Genomic DNA, 15,062 nt, shown 5'->3' with positions numbered 1-15,062 from the left:
GGAGAAACTTGGTTGTGTGCAGAGGGACCCACCTTCTCCCCTCCCCCGCTGGTCCTCCCAGCCTGGAGCCGGCCTCCCACTTTGTCCCTTGCCTTGTCTCTGGGGTCCCCCATGAAAGGTGCTCTCATCCCAGTTTTCCATGTGATTTTTGATTTTTGTTTTATGTTAATGCTTTTTTAAAGTGTAAAACAGGTGAAATTCTTCTGGGAATTTGCCATAAGTAAATAAGATATCTTTATGTTCAAAAATTGCCACTTGGAGCAATCTGGGAATCTATACCCTATTCCTTCTGAGCCCTGTCAGGGTCCTGGTGTGGATACACACTGATTGGACCTTTCTTTCCTTCTCTGCAGAGGCACCCTGACACTGGGAAGGTGAGCCTGGAGGGGAGAAGGGAGTGTGGTGGATTCTGGAGTTTGAATCTGATGCCATTTACTAGCTGTGTGACCCTGAGTGAGTTATTGAACATTAGGTTTCTTTAGATATCTCTAAAATGGGCGCTGGAACTGCACCTTTGCGTGTGAGGGTAACGGGAGAAGGCTCCCTTCCCCCACCCGTACTTAGTAAAGTATCTGGTGCATGGTAAGTTATCTGATCCTACTGTGGTCTGTTTCTTCCCTGAAGTCTTCCTTGATTATCCCAGCTGGGCAAGAGACAGCGAACTACCCACTCCAACCCCACTCCCCCCTTTTCTTCAGTAACAGAAACCCAGTTGTTATTTATGGGAGGCAATGTGCCCAGCTAAGAAACTACATTTCCCGGACTCCTTTGCAGTTAGGGTGTGCCTGGGTCCCAGGTAGGCACAATGAGGTGTAAATAACTATCCCTGGGAGGGGCTTCTGAGAAAGCCCTTCAAAAATAGGCAGACTCAGCTGTGCTCTTGTCTCTCCCTGTTTCCCCTTTCCCTAGTCTGGAATGCGAATATGATATCTAAAGTCACAGGGGCCTTGTCACATGACCACACAGCAGCATTGAAGACGGAAGTCACATCCTGAATATGGATGCACAAGAGAGTAGAAGGAGCTTGGGACACTTGAAGGCGTGGTCCACCGGACTTCAGGAGTTAGGTCACATAAGGGAAGAAAAACCCGGTTCTCAAGGATTCCTGTTACACGTAGGCAGTGTAGTCCCTAGGGATATGGGGTTGATGGCTTGCCCTCTTCCCTGAGCGCCGGTCACACATATGGTCACATCTGTATTCAGGGAGGTTTGGGTCATAAGCAAAGTAGCCTAACAATCTAGACTTTTGGGGACCCCATGTGTGAGGAACGGAAAGCTTTAGATTCCCAAAGGGTGTCTGCACCCCACAGCCCATGAGGTGGTGCACTCAAGCTCTCCATTGCCAGTACTTAGGGGAGGAATGCAAGGCAGATGAGTGTGGACGGCAAAGCCAACACCCTTGGCAGTCCTGCAGGATTTGTTACCTAATAGGCAGTGTGATGGGGAGTGGACCAGCAGAAGCCGGAGGACCTCCAATGCACCTCCGAGGTTTGGGAAAACTGAGTCCATTTTGTTCATAAGTGCGTGGGTTCTAGACCATGGAGAAGTACCGAGCCCACCTTGGGCAGTGTATTTACTTCTTCACATGTCCATATTCTGTATCGCCAAAGAGCTCAAGCTTGCAGTTAAACCTAAAGGCATTTGCTGTGCACTTTCCACATGCAAGTTTCTGTGCTAAGTGCTGGGGGGAACTCAGGTATGAAGAAGGACCCAGGCCTTGCCCTCAGGGAGGGAGTCAACAATCTAGCTGGGGGATGACATACGCATATACAATTCTCAGGAGAGTAGATGTGGAAAGGCAATCATAGAAGTAGAGAGGGAGGGGAAATACAAAGGAGGTGAGGTCTGAGGCCTCGAAGGGGAGCTGCCTCTGAGCTGGGCTTTGGAAAATGAGTGGCGTTTCAATGATGGGCAAGGTGGGGAGGGCTCATCCAGCCTGAAGGCGCAGAGGGAACAGGACACAGCAAGGTCACAGGCATGGAGTGATTCCAAAATGGTCACAGCCTAGCAAGGCTACAGTGTTGGGAGCCAGAGGCAGTGAACTTTGGGTGCTGAGCATGGAAGATACAGCTATGATTGAGTTTGAAAATAAAAATAATGGTGGCTGGCATGCACTGGGCGTGTAATATGTGCCAGCCACTCTCTAAGTACTTAATGTGAATTAACTCACAATAACCCTAGAAGGTGAGGGCTGCTGTTCTGCCCATTTTACAGGCCGGAAAACTAAGCTCTCACCAAGGAAAGGTTTATTTGCCCAATGTCAAGCCTCTGAGAGGAGCCTGGACTCAGCCCAGTTTGGCGCCGGGGTATACTTGTAGTGATTAAACTATAGTCAGAAGGGGTTGGACCATGATGGGGCGGGGGTCTTAAACACCACCCTAAGGAATGTGGTTTGCCTTGCACAGATCTGTGAACTACACACGGGGCCTTCAGAATTACACTTGTGACTTTGATGCATCCCTCTGGCAGCTCTTGTGAGGAAGGGCAGGTGAAGGGAGAGAGTCAAGGCAGAGGACCCATTAGGAGCCTGGAGTCCAAGGAATACTTGAGGAGCTGGCCTGGGGCAGGGCCAAGGGGACAGACAGGTGGGGTTGTAGCAACTCGGCGGAGGTGAGCCAGGGCTGGTGCGTGTGAAACTCTCCGTGCATGTGGTATCAACTCACTATTACTGAGGGAACCAGATGAAGGCTTTAAAGAGATGTCAAGGGAGGTGGAGGAGCCTGGGAGGAGAAGAAAAGCCATTCAGATTTTTTTGTTTGAGAGAGAGAAAGAGAGAGAGAGAGAGTGCTGGCACAAGTGGGGGTGGGGAGGGGCCGACAGCAAAGGGAGAGAGAGAATCTTAAGCAGGTTCCATGCTCAGTGCAGAGGCCGACTCGGGGCTCGATCTCACAACCCTAAGATCATGACCTGAGCCGAAATCAAAAATTGGACGCTTAACTGACCGAACATGAAGAATAGTATTTCGTGATACGTGAAAATTACATGAAATCCAAATTTCAGTGTCCATAAATCAAATTTCACTGGACACAGTCACATTTATTCATGTATGTACCATCCGAGCCTGCTTTCCCACCATGGTGGCAGTTGAGCAATGTGAAAGAGGACCCTGGACCTGCAAAGCCAAAAACATTTACTATCTGGTCCTGCAGAGCAAAAGTTTGCTGATCTGACATAGACTCTCTCTGGAAAGCTGCATAAGAAACGAACCACGGCAGTTGCCTCGGGGGTGGGGGTGTCCAAAGGACAGAGTTGGAAAGGAGACTTCGACCGGTGGAAAGTTTATACTTCTTGAATTTTGAATCATGTGAATAATTAACCTATTTTTAAGCTTAATTTAAAACTTAAAAGAGAAAAGGAGTGGACCCTGTTTCTAATCCTGCACTGAAGGAAGAGGAATGAGTGAAGGCAGGAAAGGTGGCCAGACTCTAGCCCTTCAGTGCTGGGTCTGGAGGAGGTCATAGGCCTCCAGCCAGGAGAGGTCGCAAGGTGAGCCTGGACTTGACCTCAGCCTTGCACTTGCTAAATGACCCAGGATAGCTCTCCTTCCCTGTGGGTGAGAGAGCCATGCTGCTCCTATGCCTAGAGGCTCTGCCCCAAAAAGGGGCCAGAAGACTGGCCTCTGTCTCTCTGCCTGCTGGGGGCACGAGGGAAACGGACAAGTACACCAGACCGTGGCCTCATCAGTAACTGAGAAACAAGAAGAAGGGGAACAGACTGGGAATATGGAGTGGTGAGAAGGACATGAGGAGTCTGAACACTGGGTCCTACTCTTCCCTAGCCACCAAATGTCTCTGCGACCTCAGATAAGTCATTCTGCCTCTGGGGCCCAGCTCCATCCCTGTCAGCAGGCCTTTGGACCAGACTGATAATCATCAGGCTGCCACTTTCCTCTCCCCTTTGCCCACTAGGGAAACTACTGGGCATTCCCTTAAGACTTCACAGAGGCCCTAGATGAAAAAATGACAATAAACCAGTCAAAACAACAGCCAGTCTCCCCTAGATGGCCTCTAGGACACGTGGTTCTGTCACTCCATAGCTCCCGAAAGCCTCACCACCTCCCCCGAGACAAGCCCTTTAGGCAGGGAAGTCGGGGGAACAGCCTTCAGTCCCTGGCCAAGCCCTGGGGACACCACAGCCCTGAGTGATGGCAAAACGAGCAGAGTTGTGGCAGGCAGAAGCTGGAGGGGTCAGTGGGCTTGGCGGAGGGCCCCTCTTGAGCAAATCCAGGCAGATGCATTAATAGCCCGATGCTGGAAAAGGGCTGTAGCAGTTGCATCCCCAGAGGGCTGGTCCCTGGGGAAGTCGGGGGGGGGGGGCACAACATCATCAGCGGAGCTGTCTCCACCTGAGCAAGGTATGTGGCTGCATCCTCCTGGCCCTCATGGTCAGGAATAGAGAGCCCAGAGGCCAGCCAGCATCCTCAGACAGCACTGGGTGTATGTGGCCCATGGTTGCCCTTAGGGTCACCTCAAGCCTGGAAGCCTGTGTTCTCCCTCCTCCCTACAAGGCCCTATGCCTCGTTTATGACCCAGCTCAAAACTCTCCTTTTGAACACAGGAGCCAACTTGAAGGGGCTCAAGATGGCCAAATTTGAGGCAATTTCAGTGGCAAAATAAATAATAATCGAAATAGACTATAACATAGATTAAAGGCAAAATAAGAAATAAGGGGTCTATACCAATATAGACGAGTATGCTTTTTAAAGATTTTTATTTATTTATTTATTTATTTATTTATTTATTCATCTATCTATCTATCTATCTATCTATCTATCTATCTATCTATTTGAGAGAGAGATTGTGCAAGAGAGAGCATGAGCGGTAGGCAGTGGGGGTGGGAGGGAAGCAGAGGAAGAGGGAGAAGTAGATTCCCTACTGCAAGGACCCCAAGACCACGACCTGAGCTGAAGGTAGACGCTTAACCCACTGAGCCACTAGACAGGTCCTTAGACAAGTATTTGAATAAATAAATAAGAAGAGAAGCTCTTTTTTACAGCAAGATTCCAATTAATAGATGTTAGAAGGCACCATGGAAATAGAAAGCCACCATTTGTCAAACACCCACAGTAATGATTGTTTTAAGCACGAATCATCAGTGGAAACAAACATTTATGGGTGAAAATGTAATGAGAAACAGGATGGTTACATATCTCAGAGTATTTCCCCACAAGATGCTTATTAATTGCAACGGGGAAAATGCTATCTTGACAGTGGAAAAACCTAGCAGACACTGCCCTACCCAGGTGATCAGAGTCACCATAGGAGTCATATGACATTCTGGCCTCGGGTACCGCCCAAAGCAAAGCAATGTGCTGGGAAGGGCATAGCATCTCTTCTGTGGTGTTCTTTTTTTCTCTTTTCTTTTTTTTGAAGATTTACTTGAAAGAGAGAGTGAGCGAGCGCATGAGCAGGGAGAGGGGCAGAGGGAGAAGCAGACTTCCCGCTGAGCAGGGAGCCCGATGCTGGATTTCATCCCTGGAATCATAACCTGATCCGAAGGCAGACGCTTACCCACTGAGCCACCCAGACGCCCACTTCTGTAGTGTTCTCGTCAAAACACACAACCTGAGGAAACACCAGCCAAACCCAAACTGAGGGACATTCGACAACATCACCAGCTAGTACCGGTGGAGCTACGGAAACCTAAGGAAACAGGACAGCTATATGCGCCGTGTGTGGGCCTGGATTGGCTCCTGGACCCAGCGAAGGACATCAGTGAGGCAACAGATGAAATCTGAGTGAGGTTTGTAGCTTGTGTTGACTCCCGTTTTGAGGATGGTGCTGTAAATTTGTAGGATGTCAACATTTGGGGAAACTGGGTGAAAGATCTTCGGGAATTCTTTGTACTATTTTTACAACATTTATGTAAGTCTGAAATTATTTAGAAAAAACATAACAAAAACCTTTCCTCTTTTCTCCAACTTCCCCAGAGTAATTCCCTCAGCTGTGTGCAGCCAGCGACTTCGCATGTGGTGTTTCTAGCATTTGCTTACATGTCCGTCTCCCCCCAGACAGGAGTCCTAGCACAGCGACTATGTAATTTTCTTTTTGGCCTCATCTTATAAATCTTATTTGGATGGAAGCTGGCGGTCGGTCTTCCTCTTCAAGGAACCCTCTACTCTACCCCCTTCCTTCTCCCACTGTAAAAAGCACTGCTGTTCTTCCAATTGCTCGGACCAAAATCCCAGGGGTCATCCTCAATGCCTCTCTTTTCCTCTCATCCCAGGACTGACAAGCTCTTTGGGGTTCTCCAGAGTTATCAACACCCAGACCATCCCTCCCTCTCATTTCTCCCTGGAACACGAGCCTCTATTGCTAACTGACCTCCCCCTACCTCACCCTCAAATGCCTTTTCCACAAAGCAGCCAGGGGGGTCTTTCGAAGGGGAAAGTCGGGTCTCACATCATTTCCCCCACTGGCTTCCCACTGCAATTAGTGTGAAATCCACATATGCAGCATGTCCCACGAGGCCCGACCTCCTTTCGCCTCTGCCTTCCATCTCACCTCACCTTGAACCTCTTTGCCGTCACTCCCCCTGCTCCCGCCACCTGGCCCTGCCATCTCTCCCGAAGAAATGCCAAGTCTGTTTCCGTCTCCGGGGTGTGGATCTTCCGTAGCTCTTCCCAGGACAGTCTTCTTCTCAATGTTCAGGACTCAGCCCGTGTGTCCCCTCCTCAGATGGGCCTCATCCCCTGTGTTAGCTAAAGTAATCCTGTTCTTCCCCACACACTCTTCGTCCCTGTGTCAGTTCGGGCTTGTGTAACCAAGCACCACCAACTCGGTGGCTCAGACAACATAGATTTATTTCCTCACAGTCCCTGAAGCTAGAAGCCCAAGATAAAAATGTCGGAGAGGTTGGTTCCTTCTGAGGGCAGGGAGGAGAATCTGTTCCAGGCCTCTCTCGTAGCTTCTGGTGGTATGTGGCAATCTTTGCTGTTCCTCGGCTTGTAGATGGATCACTGATCTCTGTCCTCTTCATATGGCATTCTCCCCATGTACCTGTCTCCAAATTCCCCCTTTTTATATGGACACCAGTCATACTGGATTGGAGCCCACCCTGATCTCATTTTAACTCGATTACCTCCATAAAGACCCTATCTCTAAATAAGGCCACATTCTAGGGAACAGGACCTCAACATGTAACTTCTTGGGGAACACAGTTCAACCTATAATAATCCCATCACCCTGTTGTATTTAGGGCCCTTATAACCATCTTAATTATCTCATTTATTTGTGGTCATTGTCTGTGTCTCCCCAGCTATAACATAATCTACACGAGGGTAGGGATTTGCTCCAACTCCAGTGCTTGGTCCTTCTCCTGCCCTGCAGAGGGACACTAGCCCTGTTTCTATAGCACGAATCAGGATACTTCTCTCAGGTTGCCCCAGGTGAGACGAAAGACCTGCCCTCATTCAGTTTCCACAAACAACCAATACGCTTGCTCCACACTCATCACTTGGCTCAATGTCCATGCATCTCAGAGCCCAGGAATACTCTACACGTAGTCGACACTCAGTAAACACTTGTCGAATGAATGAAGGCCACACAGTTTGGGTTTTGACCCAGGCTTCCTGCCCTCCAGCCAGGGCGGCACAGCCTGGTGGTTTAAGGGCATAGATGGTGGGGCCAGACTGCTTGGATCTGTCCCTTAAGCTGAGACCTGGGCACAATACTTACCCACGCTGCCTCAGTTTCTCCAACTGTAAAATGGAGACAATTATAAAAGTACTTCCCTGGTAAGTTGTGCGAAATGAGATCATAGGTGGCGAACAGTATCTGGCTAATAGGAAGTTCTCCATGCCGACCCAGGCCTCAGCTTTTAAGCCTGGTCTGAGGTCTGGGAAAATTCCTGGTGGCCAAAGAGACCACAGCCCAGGGAGTGTCTCTGGTCAACTGGGTCCCGGGACTCTAGGTTTCCGCTCAGTGACCCTCTTCAGAATCCCCGTCTACACTGGAGAGATTTTGACCCTAAAAGCCTTGGCCAGTTACTGCGTTGGGTGCTTGGAATTTCACTGGTGCTTCCGGCTGATTGAGGAGAAGAAAAAGGAGGATGTAACTCCTCAGACTCTTTCTGAACTCCTCATGTGAGGTGTGTAGCTTCCAGCTGACTCAGCAGGCCAGTTTCCCTGGAATCGGCCACTCTGGTTCGAAACTGTTGGTGTTGCAACAGGCTTACAGCCGCCCCCGGGAAAGCTGACCCACCACTCAACTTGCTTCCTGATTTAATACCTATATATAGCCATACTTATAGACCTTTCTATATATGTATGTACTTAGAAACCCACAAAGCTAAAAATACCCCCTCCCGTACCCCATTTCTCTGTTTTCTGTAGTTCCTTGTTCTTCTTTTCAGCTCAGGAGGTTGGAAATTGCTGTCAGGATGGAGTGACCTCTAGCCGTGGGTGGCAGGGAGACCAGAGCGCGGGCTCTGTTTGGGAGATGGGGGGATCCAGTCCCAGCTCCAGCTCTAAAGTCAGTGTGCTGTGATTATTCGGGATATCCTCTCCCTCACTAGGCCTCAACGTCTCTCAACTGAAGGAGGAACTGAACTTGATCTAAGGTGTTTTCTTGTTCTTCCATTCATCAACCAAGTCCAATGGTCCTCAGGGGAGCAGCGGACACAGACACACCAGAACCATGGAATGCTGTTCTTTCATGCATTTCATAAATATTTATTGAGCACTTACTGTGTGTCTGATTAAAAAAACCTCTACCCTTAGGGAACTTACATTCCAGTTTGGGGAGAAAAATAATAAAATAAATAAATAAAGTATATAGTATGTTTGATGGACAGTATCATGGAGAAAAATAAAGTAAAAAGGGGTGACGGAAAATGGGAGAGGGGTGCAATTTAAATGAAGGAGGTTAGGGAAGACCTCACTGAAGAGAGGGTGTTCGCATAAGGGTGGGGAGTGAAGCTGCACCCAGGACGCAGGGGGAGTGGGTGGGGGGGCATGCAGACACCTGGGGTGGGGAGATAGGGGGAGGTGTCCTAAGCAAAGTTGCAAATGCCAAGGCCTCAAGGTGGGAGTGCACCTGGTGTGTTGGGGGCCACTGTGGCTGGGGTGGAGTGAGCAGGGAGGGAGGGAGAGTTCGGACTTCAGATGGAGAGGTAAGACGGACCACCTATGGATGGGATGGGGTGCCATTAGAGGGGTTTGAGCTGCGGAGGGACCTCAGCCAACTTTTATCTTCCCAGGATAGCCTGGCTGCTGAGTTAGTTCGTAAGAGACTGCGGGGCGCAGGGGTGGAAGTAGAAAGACCATGAAGGAGACTACAGCAAACCAAACAAGGGCCCTTCGTGGCTCAAAGCAGGTTGTTGGGGGTGGAGATGGGAAGAGGTGGCCAGAATTTGTATGTATGTGGGTCTGTTGATGGTTTGAGCATGAGCCAAGAGTGACTTCAAGGTTATTGGCTTGAGCAATGATGGAATTGCCATGAACTTACATGGAGCAGAGTGTGGGAGGAGGAAAGATCGGGAACTCAGTTGGACCCACGCGAAGAGTGATGCCTATGAGACATCCTAGAGGGGCGCCGAGTGGGCAGTTGGATGTATGAGTCCGGAGTTCTGCAGAGAATCTGGGCTGCAGACTCAGTTGAGTGGTCCCCAGGTCCCCAGGGTATGTAAAGCCCCAGGCCTGGGTGAGGTCCCCGAGACAGTGTGGGAGGTCCACGCTCTGAGCTCTGGGGCATGCCAACATTTAGAGATCGGGAAGTGAGAAGGAAGCACAAAGAGAAGAATCAGCCAGGGAAGCATGGCTAACCCCTCCTCGGGCTTCAGTTCTTCATCTGTAAAAGGGGGGCTCTCTGGCCTCCCCTCCCACTCTGAAACCGGTGCTTATAAAATACGGAATGGAGGTGTGCTCAGATTATAGCAGAAAGCCCTTTCTAGGTCTGGGATGCATGTGGGACCCAGGCTCCCGACTGAGCTCCCTGGTGTAGGGGCATCTGCAGTTGGCCTAAGGCTGCTGGTCACCAGGAGGGATGAGGAGTGGGGAGCTGGCAGCCCTGCCCCTGCAAACCTTTTGCAGGCCCCACCTGGGGAGGGGAGAGGGCCAGTGCCAAGGGGCTCTCACCTTGGCTGGAGTGGTAGGAAGTGACTTTATTTTTTTTTTTTCAAGATTTTACTTATTTATTTGAGAGAGTGAGAAGAGAGAGAGAGCGCAGTGGGGGAGGGGTGGAGAGAGAGAAGCAGTCTCCCTGCTGGGTGTGGAGCCCAATGTGGGGCTCGATCCCAGGACACTGAGATCATGACCTGAGCTGAAATCAGACACTTAACCGACTGAGCCACACAGGCACCCCAGGAGCCGGCTTTACTCAGACACTGCTTTCCCCCTGTGGGCAAAAAGCTGCTTAATTTTCTCCTGTGATAGAAGCCAACAGGGGAGTAAGTGTTTGGGATATTAATCATGCACACGATTCTGAGCATTTTTATAGAAAAGGAGGAGGGCGGTGTCTGACATGTCTTCCTGATATTTTCTTGGGAACTTGAAAAATAGTTCTATTTTGCTCACTCACAGGTGATGCCCAAGTCAGGTTTCCTACCACCGGCCCCCGGGGATTTCTAGATCCAACCTTGGGCGGAGCAGAAGCGGCCCTGGAAGCAGCTGTGGTGTCAGGCTGGCAGGAGTCCAGGCCTCAGATGGTGCGGGCCCAGCCCTGCCACTGTCCCTCCCCGCCACGCTGCCCGCCAGCCCACAGGGCGGTCCTCGGTGAGCCCACACTTCAGCCCCACCAGAAGCTCTGGGTTGACTACCACCACTTAGTCACTTCCATTGCACACTTACCGCGCTAGCATTTTACATATATTAACATATATATGTGTGTGTATGTATATAAACACATTTAATCCGCAAGAATCCTACTGTAACACCTCATAACGGAATTCAGACACAACACAATAAGCTCCAATCTCCGCATCTTCTCTTTATCCTCACCATAATGAGACTCCAAGTTTTGTGCAGTTGTGTTCTTGGGATGCCACTGGTGGTGTTCTGATTAGGTCTTATGCAGGAGAACACTGAGGCTTAGAGAGATTAACTGACTTACCTGAAGCCACTCAGGAAGCTGGAGATTTGCACCCCAGTGTCCTGACGCTGCAGCTCATGGGCCTCATCTTGCCACAGGGGTCCCTTGGGCATTTGTGATCAACTCACGTGCCAGGTGGGGACACTGAGGCCTGGAGGGGAGAAGTGCCTTGCCTCAGCTCACATGGGCTCCGACAGTCGAGACCAGACCCAGGGCTTCTTTCAGAGGCTGCCATCACTCATTTAATAGATATTCTGAGTATACACTGTGGGCATTCTGCGGAGACGGCAGGGAGGCTCTTCCCAGAGCAGAGCACCCCCGGCCTGGTTTCGCTGATGCTCAGCGGCCCAGTGACACTCCATCATGGGCAACACTGACACTTATCACAGGCTAGCAGAAACAGTGTCTTGTGGCAGGGAATGGCTTGGAGAGGCCAGAATGTACCAGTAGGAAAGCCACCCTTATGGGGTGTGAACCACATCCCCGAACGGCATGCAGCATTGGACCTCCTGCCTCCCTGCTGGGGGCCCTCCCTCTCCCTCCCCACCTGCTGGTATCCGTGGCACCTTTCAAGGCCAGGTCTGGTTCACTTGACCTCCGCTGGGAAGCCTCTCTGCAGAATCCAGACCTGCTTCCTCTCTCAGTACTCAGTCTCCAGGCCTTACTCTGTGGCTGGGTACCAGACTGTATTTGTGGCTGTCCCCCAGGCAGTCAGAAGCCCCTCAAGGGCCAGGACCATGTCTGGCAGGGTCTTGTTCTGCGTGCCTGCCCCGAGCACCCAGGCCAATGTGCTGCAATTTAACCTGCAGCATTACGTAGGAGCAGAACAGTGTTTCCACGGGGGAATGACAAGAACTCAGAAAGGGTGGAGACTCCTGGAAGAAAGCTATGCTTTGCAATACAGGGAGAGATGATGTACGTGAAAACCCAAGAGGCATTTAGGAGGAGGAACGAACTCAAAGGCACGGGGACAAATTCGGAAGGCGGCGACACAAGGACCACACATGGGACACAGAGAGTCTTCTGTGTGGCTGGACCCATAGAGGGAAAGTGCAGAAACTGAGTTGGATCCGGACTATGGAAGATAGGGTCTGCAGGGGTAGACACTCCCTGCGGGCAGCAGGAGGCCTGGGGATGTGGACAGGGGTGCCCTCCCCAGATGGGGAGCAGTGGGAGCAGGGGGCATTGTATGGTGGTTTGCAGTTTCCAAAGAGCATTTTTCCTGTGTTTTTGGCTCACACAATTTTTACGATGTGTCTTTTGGATATTATTATCCTCCTCATTTTATGGTTGGAGAAACAGGCTTGAAGGCATTTGCTCAAACTCATAATGCTGATAATCAGCCCCAGGGCTGGGCTTGTGTCCAAGGCTTGGAAGAGGGTGGACTGAACTGGTTATGGCCGTGTGACCAGGAGAAGCAGTGGCGGCAGTGGGAGTGGGGCGTACTGAAGAGATGTGCTCCATAGAACTTAACATCAAATTCAAAGGACGAGGGGGCAGAAGGAGGGGACAAAGGCAGTGCTGACACCTTGAGCCTGAGTGGGGAGAAGGGGAGGGCTGGATTCCCTTTTCTAGCTGTCCTGCACTCCCCGAGTCAACCCAGTCAGAGTACAGAAGAAGTGGGGGTGGGCATACCAGAAACCAGGTCACAGAAACTGAAGATATCCCACAGGGCCTACCAATATATTATATTGTATTATATTGCATCATATCATATCATAAATTATATATTGGGTGAAATGGCAAAAGAAAGAAGCTCCAGCTCTGACTTTTGGACTCAAAGGTGAGCCCATGTCCCTACTGTCTCCGTACACAGAGCCCTATCGGGGAGCACACCGGAACATCCCTTCCTACCAGGGACCTTCTGGAGACATGAGGAAGTGTGTTTTTGTGGCAGAAACTCCTCTGAGTTCACGAAGTCTGTTTGCCTTTCCTCCTGGGCTCATAGCTACCTTCACTTCCAGCTTTTGCCCCTCCCCATCTGGTTCACCGATCATGGGCAGAGGGTGGTGGCCACTCCCAGGTCTGGCTCATGATTGCTTCCCATGTGATCCTTCGCCTTTCCTTTCCTCTGCCTGTAGGATGTCATTGCCCAGGGTAACATGGAAGCTCTGTATCAAGAGGGGAGTCTCTCCTTGGCCTGAGCTCCTGAATGACAGGGTCCCCCCCCACCCCGGTCAGGATCACCTGCACTGCACAGTTAACTAAGACTTTATTATGGCAAGACATGGAAAATTTGAGCATTATTTTACCTAATGGAGCATGGAGAAGTTTTTTGAGAACCATAAGATGTTGTAGGACTGTAAACTATTTTGTCCTGTTTGTATTTTCAAATCCAAGACTTTCTAGCCTGGGGAAAGCCGTTTGGAAGGGACAGTTCGGGTTGCACTAGGACCAAGGAGAGTTCCCCTCACAGCAGGGCCCAGGCCCCCCTCATGTGACTGCACTGCTTGTGTGAAATCAACTCTCTCTCTCTTAGCACATCTGAGCCACTGAGGCTAGGGACCCCTCAGAAAAAGCCCCTCCCTCATTGTGCAGGTGAGGTCACAGAGAGAGACAGACCTGCCCAAGGTCACATGCCCCTCCCCTGGTGCCGTGTATGCACCTGCAACAGTCATCATTGTCGTGGTGGACAAATTCCTGTGGTCACTGTTACAGTGATGACTCCAGACCAGTATGCCTCTGTTCCCACACCCTTGTCCGTCAGTCCCTGCTCAGCCTGGCTCTGGGCTTGACCATATGATCTGCTTTGGCCAATGGAACATCAGCCAACATGATGCCAGAGAAAGCTTGAACAGCAATTGTCCATCGGGGTGTGCTCTCTCTTACTGCTGGGCCACCCCCCAACCCCTGCCACGTCTGCTGTCAGGAAGTCTGGGCTACTGGAGGAGGAGACCACAGGCAGCAAAGACAAATCTTCATGCTGATTCCTCTGGACCAGTGGTCCTCAGTCAGAGGGCAATTCTGTCTCCTAGAGAACACTGGCCAATGTCTGGAGATATTTTTAGTTGTCCTCTGATTGTATATGGTGGTGGTGGGGTGTGTGATGGGATCTAGTGGGTAGAGGCCAAGGATGCTGCTAGACATCTTACAGTGCCCACGACAGTGCCCACAACAAAGTATTATCTGGTCCCAAAGGCCAATAGTGCTATGGTTTCAAAAGCCTGCCCTCAACCAACCAGCCCTCAGCTGATGGACTAGCTGGCTGCAGCCCCATTAGTGAGACGGGCAGAAGAATGGCCCCACCGATCGCTGCCTAAATCACTACCACACAGAATTGTGAGCAAAAAGATAGTGGTTGTTTTAAGTCATTACATTTTGGGCTTAATTTTTATGCAGCAAAGGTTGATATAGGACGTTTGGTTAATGGGGGTCCCTTGCTATGGATTTGCATAGTCTCTACGTGACATGGAATGCAGAAGTGGCTGGGTCCTCATGCAAGGATATTTACCCAGTTTGGTGCCATTTATTACCCCCACCACACACACACACGCACACGCGCACATCCCTGTCACGGGCTAGCTGCTGTGCTAAGTATTCTGTACGTATTCATTTAGTTAATCTTTATAACAACTCCACGAGATACCACCTCCATTGTACAAAACAACAGCTGAGGCTTGGAGTGATTAACCTGCCTAGGGTCACATGATCAGTAAGTACAGCCAGATTTGGACGTCTGGCCTTTGACCACCACTCCATGCCGTCTCCTGTCAGGGACTCTGTTTCTTGGCTTCACCGTGTCCTCAGTCCTCCTGTGGCCCAGCTGCCCCCTTCCCTGGCCCTAGACTGCTCCCACTGGGATGGATAGCTGGCCACTGCTACTCCCAGATGGCCCTTGAAACAGGACTCTCCAAGAGGGTCAGTGTGAGCCACAGTTCCTGGAGTCAGAATCCAATTTCAAGACCCAGCTCGAATAAACGAATATTTATTCGTTGTGGGATCTTGAGTGCTTTCCTTAACTTCTCTGAGTCTCAGTTTCCTTACTGACAAAATGGGGCCACATCATCAGTAGACAATAATCAGTGATGTGCGGAA

The 15,062-nt window shown here is 50.5% G+C and overlaps 1 long non-coding RNA gene across 1 annotated transcript in view; it reads right to left on the bottom strand.

Annotated features, from left to right (window-relative positions):
* Positions 1–10,100: 10,100 nt before the first annotated feature.
* The window catches only part of LOC113262676 (uncharacterized), a 58,894-nt gene continuing 53,932 nt past the window's right edge, over positions 10,101–15,062 (bottom strand). Inside the window, exon 7 of the long non-coding RNA XR_007191395.2 lies at positions 10,101–11,178. This is a non-coding gene — a long non-coding RNA (uncharacterized LOC113262676). The remainder of the gene's footprint in view (positions 11,179–15,062) is intronic.

This window comes from Ursus arctos, unplaced genomic scaffold (genome assembly GCF_023065955.2).
Source record: "Ursus arctos isolate Adak ecotype North America unplaced genomic scaffold, UrsArc2.0 scaffold_2, whole genome shotgun sequence".
Taxonomy (NCBI): domain Eukaryota; kingdom Metazoa; phylum Chordata; class Mammalia; order Carnivora; family Ursidae; genus Ursus; species Ursus arctos.
Note: the sequence above shows the minus strand (reverse complement) of the source record. Positions and strands in the feature narration are given on the sequence as shown.